Raw genomic sequence first — 10905 nt, forward strand, 5'->3', positions numbered from 1 at the left:
TCAGGAGTGGACTTTTATCAAACATGTGAAGTTTCAGGCAGATCAGAGATTGTGTGGAGATTGTGTTATAAGACAATTTACATTCCGCCAGCAGGTGGCGCTATGAAAGACTCAATATTATTATGTAGATGTGCTCAGGAGAGGACTTTCATCAACCATGTGACATTTTAGACAGATCGGACATTGTGTGGCCGAGTTACAAGCCAAACTACCTTCTGCCAGCAGATGGCGCTATTACTGACTCAATATTGTTATGTAGATGTGTTCAGGAGAGGACTTTTATCAATCATGTGAAGTTTCAGGCAGATCAGACATTGTGTGGTGCAGTTATAAGGACTTCCTGTTCCATGGCGAAGCGTTGAGGTTTGTCATGCCACCACAGACACGCCCCTCTGCGAAAACTCTAGATCTTCACAATATATCATCGCTAGAGCTTTCAGATGACACCACTTTATTTTGGTGCTGATACGGGAAAGTTTGTGGTAGGAGATGTTATAATGTCAAACATGTCATTTCCTGTGGCCAGCAGGTGGCGCTATAACTGTAACTGGATATCGGCACGTAAACCTGTTCAGGTCAGGACTGTTATTAAATGTGTGAATTTTGAAGCAGATCTGATAATGCATGCCTGAGTTATAACGACTTCCTGTTTTGTGGCGAATCATCAAAGTTTGCGAGGCCGCCACGGACACTCCCATCGACAAAAACTCTAAAGCTTCGCAATTTAACATCGCCAAGGCCTTTAGATGATAAAACCCAATTTTGGTGTTGATCGGATAAAATCCCTAGGAGGAGTTTGTTAAAATACAACGCCTGGAAATTGCAAAAATGCCACTTTTTCGCCGCAGGAAGTTAATAATATCTGACTTCCTGTTAGGTTTGAGATATGGCTCCAAGAGACTTTTTCGTATGTTTTGGCGTGTTTGAGGTGTGTGCCAATTTTCGTGCATGTGCGTGATTCGTAGCTCGGGGGCTCGTCCGTTTAATTTTTCTAGGTGGCGCTGTCGAGTCATTTTGCCACGCCCACTTCAATATTGTTATGTGGATGTGTTCAAGAGATGACGTTTATCAACCATGGGAAGTTTCAGGCAGATCGGACATTGTGTGGTTGAGTTATAAGGACTTCCTGTTCCATGGCGAAGCGTTGAGGTTTGTCATACCGCCACGGACACGCCCCTCTGCGAAAACTCTAGATCTTCACAATATATCATCGCTAGAGCTTTCAAATAACACCACCCAATTTTGGTGCTGATACGAAAAAATTTGTGGGAGGAGTTTATTACTCCGTAAATCATGTCATTTCCTGTGGCCAGCAGGTGGCGCTATAACTATAACTGGATATTGGCATGTAAACGTGTTCAGGTCAGGAAGCTTATCAAGCGTGTGAATTTTGAGGCAGATCTGATAATGCATGCCTGAGTTATAACGACTTCCTGTTTTGTGGCGAATCATCAAAGTTTGCGAGGGCGCCACGGACACGCCCATCGACGAAAACTCTAAAGCTTCGCAATTTAACATCGCCAAGGCCTTTAGATGACAAAACCTAATTTTGGTGTCGATCGGATAAAATCCCTAGGAGGAGTTCGTTAAAATACAACGCCTGGAAATGGAAAAAACGCCACTTTTTCGCCGCAGGAAGTCAAAAATATCCAACTTCCTGTTGGGTTTGAGATATGGCTCCAAGAGACTTTTTCGTATGTTTTGGCATGTTTGAGGTGTGTGCCAATTTTCGTGCATGTGCGTGATTCGTGGATCGGGGGCTCGTCTGCTTAATTTTTCTAGGTGGCGCTGTCGAGTCATTTTGCCACGCCTACTTCCGAGACCCATATCAACCTGCTATTTACACCGCTTTTGGTGTGTGTGCAAATTTTCATGAGTTTTCGGGCATGTTTAGACCCTCAAAAGTACCCCGATAGGGGGCGGAATAATAATAATAATAATAATAATAAAAAACGGAGCAATTCCAATAGGGCCTACGCACCGTTTCGGTGCTCGGTCCCTAATTAAAGCTGCAAGCAGCGATGATAGGGACCTCGCACCCGGGCTCACCGTCGCCCGGTGGCCTTACGATTGACAGAGAACAGCGAACAATAATAATTTAAGCCAATATATTTTTAAAAATCTAAGAAAATCACACATTTATGCCAAACTTCCTCCTGTCAGCAGGTGGCGCTATAACTGTGACTCACAATTGGCATGTAGATGTCTTCCGGAGAGGAATCTTATCAACCATGTTAAGTTTCAGGCACATGGGACATTATGTGGCTGAGTTATAAGCCAAACTACCTTCTGCCAGCAGGTGGCATTATGACTGACTCAATATTGTTATGGGGATGTGTTCAGGAGTGGACTTTTATCAACCATGTGAAGTTTCAGGCTGATCAGAGATTGTGTGGCCGAGTTACAAGCCAAACTTCCTTCTGCCAGCAGGTGGCGCTATGACTCTGACTCAATATTATTATATAGATGTGCTCAGGAGAGGACTTTCATCAACCATGTGAAGTTTCAGGCAGATCGGACATTGTGTGGCCGAGATACAAGCCAAACTACCTTCTGCCAGCAGGTGGCGCTATGACTGACTTAATATTGTTATGTAGATGTCTTCAGGAGAGGAATTTTATCAATCATGTGAAGTTTCAGGCAGATCAGACATTGTGTGGTTCAGTTATAATAACCTCCTGTTCCATGGCGAAGCGTTGAGGTTTGTCATGCCACCACAGACACGCCCCTCTGCAAAAACTCTAGATCTTCACAATATATCATCGCTAGAGCTTTTAGATGACACCACTCTGTTTTGGTGCTGATACGGGAAAGTTTGTGGAAGGAGTTTGTTACAGTGTCAAACATGTCATTTCCTGTGGCCAGCAGGTGGCGCTATAACTGTAACTGGATATCAGCACATAAACCTGTTCAGGTCAGGACTGTTATCAAATGTGTGAATTTTGAGGCAGATCGGATAATGCATGCCTGAGTTATAACGACTTCCTGTTTTGTGGCGAATCATCAAAGTTTGCGAGGCCGCCACGGACACGCCCATCGACAAAAACTCTAAAGCTTTGCAATTTAACATCGCCAAGGCCTTTAGATGATAAAACCCAATTTTGGTGTCGATCGGATAAAATCCCTAGGAGGAGTTTGTTAAAATACAACGCCTGGAAATGGCAAAAATGCCACTTTTTCGCCGCAGGAAGTTAATAATATCTGACTTCCTGTTGGGTTTGAGATATGGCTCCAAGAGACTTTTTCGTATGTTTTGCCATGTTTAAGGTGTGTGCCAATTTTCGTGCATGTGCGTGATTCGTAGCTTGGGGACTCGTCCGTTTAATTTTTCTAGGTGGCGCTGTCGAGTCATTTTGCCACGCCCACTTCAATATTGTTATGTGGATGTGTTCAAGAGATGACGTTTATCAACCATGTGAAGTTTCAGGCAGATTGGACATTGTGTGCTTGAGTTATAAGGACTTCCTGTTCCATGGCGAAGCGTTGAGGTTTGTCATACCGCCACAGACACGCCCCTCTGCGAAAACTCTAGATCTTTACAATATATCATCGCTAGAGCTTTCAAACAACACCACCCAATTTTGGTGCTGATACGAAAAAATTTGTGGGAGGAGTTTATTACTCCGTAAATCATGTCATTTCCTGTGGCCAGCAGGTGGCGCTATAACTATATCTGGATATTGGCATGTAAACGTGTTCAGGTCAGGACTCTTATCAAAGGTGTAAATTTTGAAGCAGATCTGATAATGCATGCCTGAGTTATAACGACTTCCTGTTTTGTGGCGAATCGTCAAAGTTTGCGAGGGCGCCACGGACACGCCTATCGACAAAAACTCTAAAGCTTCGCAATTTAACATCGCCAAGGCCTTTAGATGACAAAACCCAATTTTGGTGTCGATCGGATAAAATCCCTAGGAGGAGTTCGTTAAAATACAACGCCTGGAAATGGCAAAAACGCCACTTTTTCGCCGCAGGAAGTTAAAAATATCCGACTTCCTGTTGGGTTTGAGATATGGCTCCAAGAGACTTTTTCGTATGTTTTGGTGTGTTTGGGGTGTGTGCCAATTTTCGTGCATGTGCGTGATTCGTATATCGGGGGCTCGTCCGATTAATTTTTCTAGGTGGCGCTGTTGAGTCATTTTGCCACGCCCACTTCCGAAGCCCTTAACAAACGTAAATTTTCGCCACTTCTGAGGCGTGTGCAAAGTTTCGTGAGTTTTCGGGCATGTTTAGCCCCTCAAAACCGCGATTCATTCCGCGGAAGAAGAAGAAGAAGAAGAAGAATAATAATTAAAGCTGCAAGCAGCGATGATAGGGACCTCGCACCCGGGCTCACCGCCGCCCGGTGACCTTACGATGACAGAGAACAGCGAACAATAATAATATAAGCCGATATATATAAAAAACCCAAGAAAAATACAGATTTATGCCAAACTTCCTCCTGTCAGCAGGTGGCGCTATACCTGTGACTCAAGATTGGCATGTAGATGTCTTCAGGAGAGGAATTTAATCAACCATGTGAAGTTTCAGGCACATGGGACATTGTGTGGCTGAGTTATAAGCCAAACTACCTTCTGCCAGCAGGTGGCGTTATGACTGACTCAATATTGTTATGTGGATGTGTTCAGGAGTGGACTTTTATCAACCATGTGAAGTTTCAGGCAGATCAGAGATTGTGTGGAGATTGTCTTATAAGACAAACTACATTATGCCAGCAGGTGGAGCTATTAAAGACTCAATATTATTATATAGATGTGCTCAGGAGAGGACTTTTATCAACCATGTGAGATTTAGGCAGATCGGAGTTTGTGTGGCTGAGTTACAAGCCAAACTTCCTTCTGCCAGCAGGTGGCGCTATGACTGACTCAATATTGTTATGTAGATGTGTTCAGGAGAGGACTTTTATCAATCATGTGAAGTTTCAGGCAGATCAGACATTGTGTGGTTGAGTTAGAAGGACTTCCTGTTCCATGGCGAAGTGTTGAGGTTTGTCATGCCGCCACGGACACGCCCCTCTGTGAAAACTCTAAATCTTCACAATATATCACCGATAGAGCTTTCAGATGACACTACTCAAATTTGGTGCTGATACAATAAAGTTTGTGGGAGGAGTTTGTTACTCTGTGAATCACATCATTTCCTGTGGCCAGCAGGTGGCGCTATAACTGTATCTGGATATTGGCATGTAAACGTGTTCAGGTCAGGACTCTTATCAAGCTTGTGAATTTTAAGGCAGATCGGATATTGCATGCTTGAGTTATAACGGCTTCCTGTTTTGTGGCGAATCGTCAAAGTTTGCGAGGCCGCTACGGACACGCCCATCGATGAAAACTCAAAAGCTTCGCAATTTAACATCGCCAAGGCCTTTAGATGACAAAACCCAATTTTGGTGTTGATCGGATAAAATCCCTAGGAGGAGTTTGTTAAAATACAACGCCTGGAAATGGCAAAAAAGACACTTTTTCGCCGCAGGAAGTTAAAAATATCAGACTTCCTGTTTAGTTTGAGATATGGCTCCAAGAGACTTTTTCGTATATTTTGGCATGTTTGAGGTGTGTGCCAATTTTCGTGCATGTGCGTGATTCATAGATCAGGGGCTCGTCCGATTAATTTTTGTAGGTGGCGCTGTTGAGTCAATTTGCCACGCCCACTTCAATATTGATATGTGGATGTGTTCAGGAGAGGACTTTTATCAACCATGTGAAGTTTCAGGCAGATCGGACATTGTGTGGTTAAGTTATAAGGACTTCCTGTTCCATGGCGAAGCGTTGAGGTTTGTCATGCCGCCACGGACACGACTGTCTGCGAAAACTCTAGATCTTCACAATATATAATGGCTAGAGCTTTCAGATGACACCACTCAAATTTGGTGCTGATACAATGAAGTTTGTGGTAAGAGTTTGTTACACTGTAAAACATGTCATTTCCTGTGGCCAGCAGGTGGCGCTATAACTGTATCTGGATATTGGCATGTAAACGTGTTCAGGTCAGGACGCTTATCAAACGTGTGAATTTTGAGACAGATCAGATAATGCATGCCTGAGTTATAACGACTTCCTTTTTTGTGGCGAATCATCAAAGTTTGCGAGGCCGCCACGGACACGCCCATCAACGAAAACTATAAAGCTTCGCAATTTAACTTCGCCAAGGCCTTTAGATAACAAAACCCTATTTTGGTGTCGATCGGAAAAAATCCCTAGGAGGAGTTCGTTAAAATACAACGCCTGGAAATGGCAAAAACGCCACTTTTTTGACGCAGGAAGTTAAAAATATCCGACTTCCTGTTGGGTTTGAGATATGGCTCCAAGAGACTTTTTCGTATGTTTTGGTGTGTTTGAGGTGTGTGCCAATTTTCGTGCATGTGCGTGATTCGTGGATCGGGGGCTCGTCTGTTTAATTTTTATAGGTGGCGCTGTCGAGTCATTTTGCCACGCCCACTTCAATATTGATATGTGGATGTGTTCAGGAGAGGACGTTTATCAACCATGTGAAGTTTCAGGCAGATCGGACATTGTGTGGTTGAGTTATAAGGACTTCCTGTTCCATGGCGAAGCATTGAGGTTTGTCATGCCGCTACGGACACGCCCCTCTGCGAAAACTTTAGATCTTCACAATAAATCATCGCTAGAGCTTTCAGATAACACAACCCAATTTTGGTGCTAATACGGAAAAATTTGTGGTAGGAGTTTGTTACTCCGTAAATCATGTCATTTCCTGTGGCCAGCAGGTGGCGCTGTAACTGTATCTGGATATTGCTATGTAAACGTGTTCAGGTCAGGACGCTTGTCAAGCGTGTGAATTTTGAGGCAGATCGGATAATGCATGCCTGAGTTATAACGACTTCCTGTTTTGTGGCGAATCGTCAAAGTTTGCGAGGGCGCCACGGACACGCCCATCGACGAAAACTCTAAAGCTTCGCAATTTAACATCGCCAAGGCCTTTAGATGACAAAACCCAATTTTGGTGTCGATCGGATAAAATCCCTAGGAGGAGTTCGTTAAAATACAACGCCTGAAAATGGCAAAAACGCCACTTTTTCGCCGCAGGAAGTTAAAAATATCCGACTTCCTGTTGGGTTTGAGATATGGCTCCAAGAGACTTTTTCGTATGTTTTGGTGTGTTTGAGGTGTGTGCCAATTTTCGTGCGTGTGCGTGATTCGTGTATCGGGGGCTCGTCCGTTTAATTTTTCTAGGTGGCGCTGTCGAGTCATTTTGTCACGCCCACTTCCGAAGCCCATAACAAACGTAAATTTTCGCCACTTCTGAGGCGTGTGCAAAGTTGCGTGAGTTTTCGGGCATGTTTAGCCCCTCAAAACCGCGATTCATTCCGCGGAAGAAGAAGAAGAAGAATAATAATTAAAGCTGCAAGCAGCGATGATAGGGACCTCGCACCCGGGCTCACCGCCACCCGGTGGCCTCAGGATGACAGAGAACAGCGAACGGTAATAATTTAAGCCGATATGTTTAAAAAATCGGAGAAAATCACCGATTTATGCCAAACCTCTTCCTCTCAGCAGGTGGCGCTATGACTGTGACTCAAGATTGGCATGTAGATGTCACCAGGAGAGGAATCTTATCAACCATGTGAAGTTTCAGGCAGATCGGACATTGTTTAGCTGAGTTATAAGCCAAACTGCCTTTTGTCAGCAGGTGGCGCTACGACAGACTCAATGTTGTTATGTAGATGTGTTCAGGAGAGGACTTTTATCAACCATGTGAACTTTCAGGCAGATCGGACTTTGTGTGGTTGAGTTATAATGCAAACTACCATCTGCCAGCAGGTGGCGCTATAACTGTGACTTAAGATTGGCATGTAGATGCCTTCAGTAATGGAATTTAATCAACCATGTGAAGTTTCAGGCAGATCGGATGTTGTTTGGCTGAGTTATAAGCCTATCTACCTTCTGCCAGCAGGTGGCGTTATGACTGACTCATTACTGTTTTGGGGATGTGTTCAGAAGAGGACTTTTATGAGCCATGTGAAGTTTCAGGCTGATCTGACTTTGTGTGGTTGAGATATAAGAACTTCCTGTTCCACGGCGAAGCGTTGAGGTTTGTCATGCCGCCACAGACACGCCCCTCTGCGAAAACTCTAGATCTTGACAATATATCATCACTTAAGCTTTCAGATAACAACCCACCAAACTTGGTGCTGATACAAAAAAAAATAGTGGGAGGAGTTTATTACTCTGTAAATCATGACTTTTCCTGTGGCCAGCAGGTGGCGCTATAACTGTATCTGGATATTGGCGTGTAAACGTGTTCTGGTCTGGACTCTTATTAAACATGTGAATTTTGAGGCAGATCGGATAATGCATGCCTAAGTTATAATGACTTCCGGTTTTGTGGCGAATCGTCAAAGTTTGCGGGGCCGCCACGGACACGCCCATCGACAAAAACTATAAAGCTCCGCAATTTAACATCGCCAAGGCCTTTAGATGACAAAACCCAATTTTGGTGTCGATAGCATAAAATCCCTAGGAGGAGTTCGTTAAGATACAACGCCTGGAAATGGCAAAAATGCCACTTATTTGCAGCAGGAAGTTAAAAATATCCGACTTCCTGTTGGGTTTGGGATATGGCTCCAAGAGACTTTTTCGTATGTTTTGGCGTGTTTGAGGTGTGTGCCAATTTTCGTGCATGTGCGTGATTCGTAGATCAGGGGCTCGTCCGTTTAATTTTTCTAGGTGGCGCTGTCGAGTCATTTTGCCACGCCCACTTCAATATTGTTATGTGGATGTGTTCAGGGACGGACTTTTATCAACCATATGAAGTTTCAGGCTGATCAGACCTTGTGTGGTTGAGTTATGAGGACTTCCTGTTCCTTGGCGAAGCGTTGAGGTTTGTCATGCCGCCACGGACACGCCCCTCTGCAAAAACTCTAGATCTTTACAATATATCACCGATAGAGCTTTCAGATGACACCACTTAATTTTGGTGCTGATACGAAAAAATTTGTGGGAGGAGTTTGTTACAGTGTAAAACATGTAATTTCCTGTGGCCAGCAGGTGGCGCTATAACTATATCTGGATATTGGCATGTAAACGTGTTCAGGTTAGGACTTTTATGACGCGTGTGACTTTTGAGGCAGATCGGATAATGCATGCCCGAGTTATAACGACTTCCTGTTTTGTGGCGAATCGTCAAAGTTTGCGAGGCCGCCACGGACACACCCATCGACGAAAACTCTAAAGCTTCGCAATTTAACATCGCCAAGGCCTTTAGATGACAAAACCCAATTTTGGTGTCGATCGGATAAAATCCCTAGGAGGAGTTCGTTAAAATACAACGCCTGGAAATGGCAAAAACGCCACTTTTTCGCCGCAGGAAGTCAAAAATATCCGACTTCCTGTTGGGTTTGAGATATGGCTCCAAGAGACTTTTTCGTATGTTTTGGTGTGTTTGAGGTTTGTGCCAATTTTCGTGCATGTGTGTGATTCGTGGATCGGGGGCTCGTCCGTTTAATTTTTCTAGGTGGCGCTGTCGAGTCATTTTGCCACGCCCACTTCCGAGACCCATATCAACCTGCTATTTACACCGGGTTTGGTGTGTGTGCAAATTTTCATGAGTTTTCGGGCATGTTTAGACCCTCAAAAGTGCCCCGATAGGGGGCGGAATAATAATAATAATAATAATAATAATAATAATAATTAAAGCTGCAAGCAGCGATGATAGGGACCTCGCACCCGGGCTCACCGCCGCCCGGTGACCTTCCGATGACAGAGAACAGCGAACAATAATAATTTAAGCCAATATATATATATATAAAAAATCTAAGAAAATCACAGATTTCTGCCAAACTTCCTTCTGTCAGCAGATGGCGCTATAACTGTGACTTAAGATTGGCATGTAGATGTCTTCCGGAGAGGAATCTTATCAACCATGTGAAGTTTCAGGCACATGGGACATTGTGTGGCTGAGTTATAAGCCAAACTACCTTCTGCCAGCAGGTGGCATTATGACTGACTCAATATTATTATGAAGATGTGTTTAGGAGAGGACTTTCATCAACCATGTGACATTTTAGGATGATCTGACATTGTGTGGCCGAGTTACAAGCCAAACTACCTTCTGCCAGCAGGTGGCGCTATGACTCTGACTCAATATTGTTATGTGGATGTGTTCAGGAGAGGACTTTTATCAATCATGTGAAGTTTTAGGCAGATCAGACATTGTGTGGTTGAGTTATAAGAAATTCCTGTTCCATGGCGAAGCGTTGAGGTTTGTCATGCCACCACAGACACGCCCCTCTGCAAAAACTCTAGATCTTCACAATATATCATCGCTAGAGCTTTCAGATGACACCACTCTATTTTGGTGCTGATACGGGAAAGTTTGTGGGAGGAGTTTGTTACAGTGTCAAACATGTCATTTCCTGTGGCCATTAGGTGGCGCTATAACTGTAACTGGATATTGGCACGTAAACCTGATCAGGTCAGGACTGCTATTAAATGTGTGAATTTTGAGGCAGATCGAATATTGCATGCCAGAGTTATAAAGACTTCCTGTTTTGTGGCGTATCATCAAAGTTTGCGAGGCCGCCATGGACACGCCCATCGATGAAAACTCTAAAGCTTCGCAATTTAACATCGCCAAGGCCTTTAGATGACAAAACCCAATTTTGGTGTTTATCAGATAAAATCCCTAGGAGGAGTTCGTTAAAATACAACGCCTGGAAATGGCAAAAATGCCACTTTTTCGCCACAGAAAGTTAAAAATATCCGACTTCCTGTTGGGTTTAAGATATGGCTCCAAGAGACTTTTTCGTATGTTTTGGCATGTTTGAGGTGTGTGCCAATTTTCGTGCATGTGTGTGATTCGTATATCAGGGGCTCGTCCGATTAATTTTGGTAGGTGGCGCTGTCGAGTCTATTTGCCACACCTACTTTAATAATGTTATGTGGA

This window comes from Danio rerio, chromosome 25 (genome assembly GCF_052040795.2).
Source record: "Danio rerio strain M-AB ecotype USA chromosome 25, GRCz13ab, whole genome shotgun sequence".
Lineage (NCBI taxonomy): Eukaryota > Metazoa > Chordata > Actinopteri > Cypriniformes > Danionidae > Danio > Danio rerio.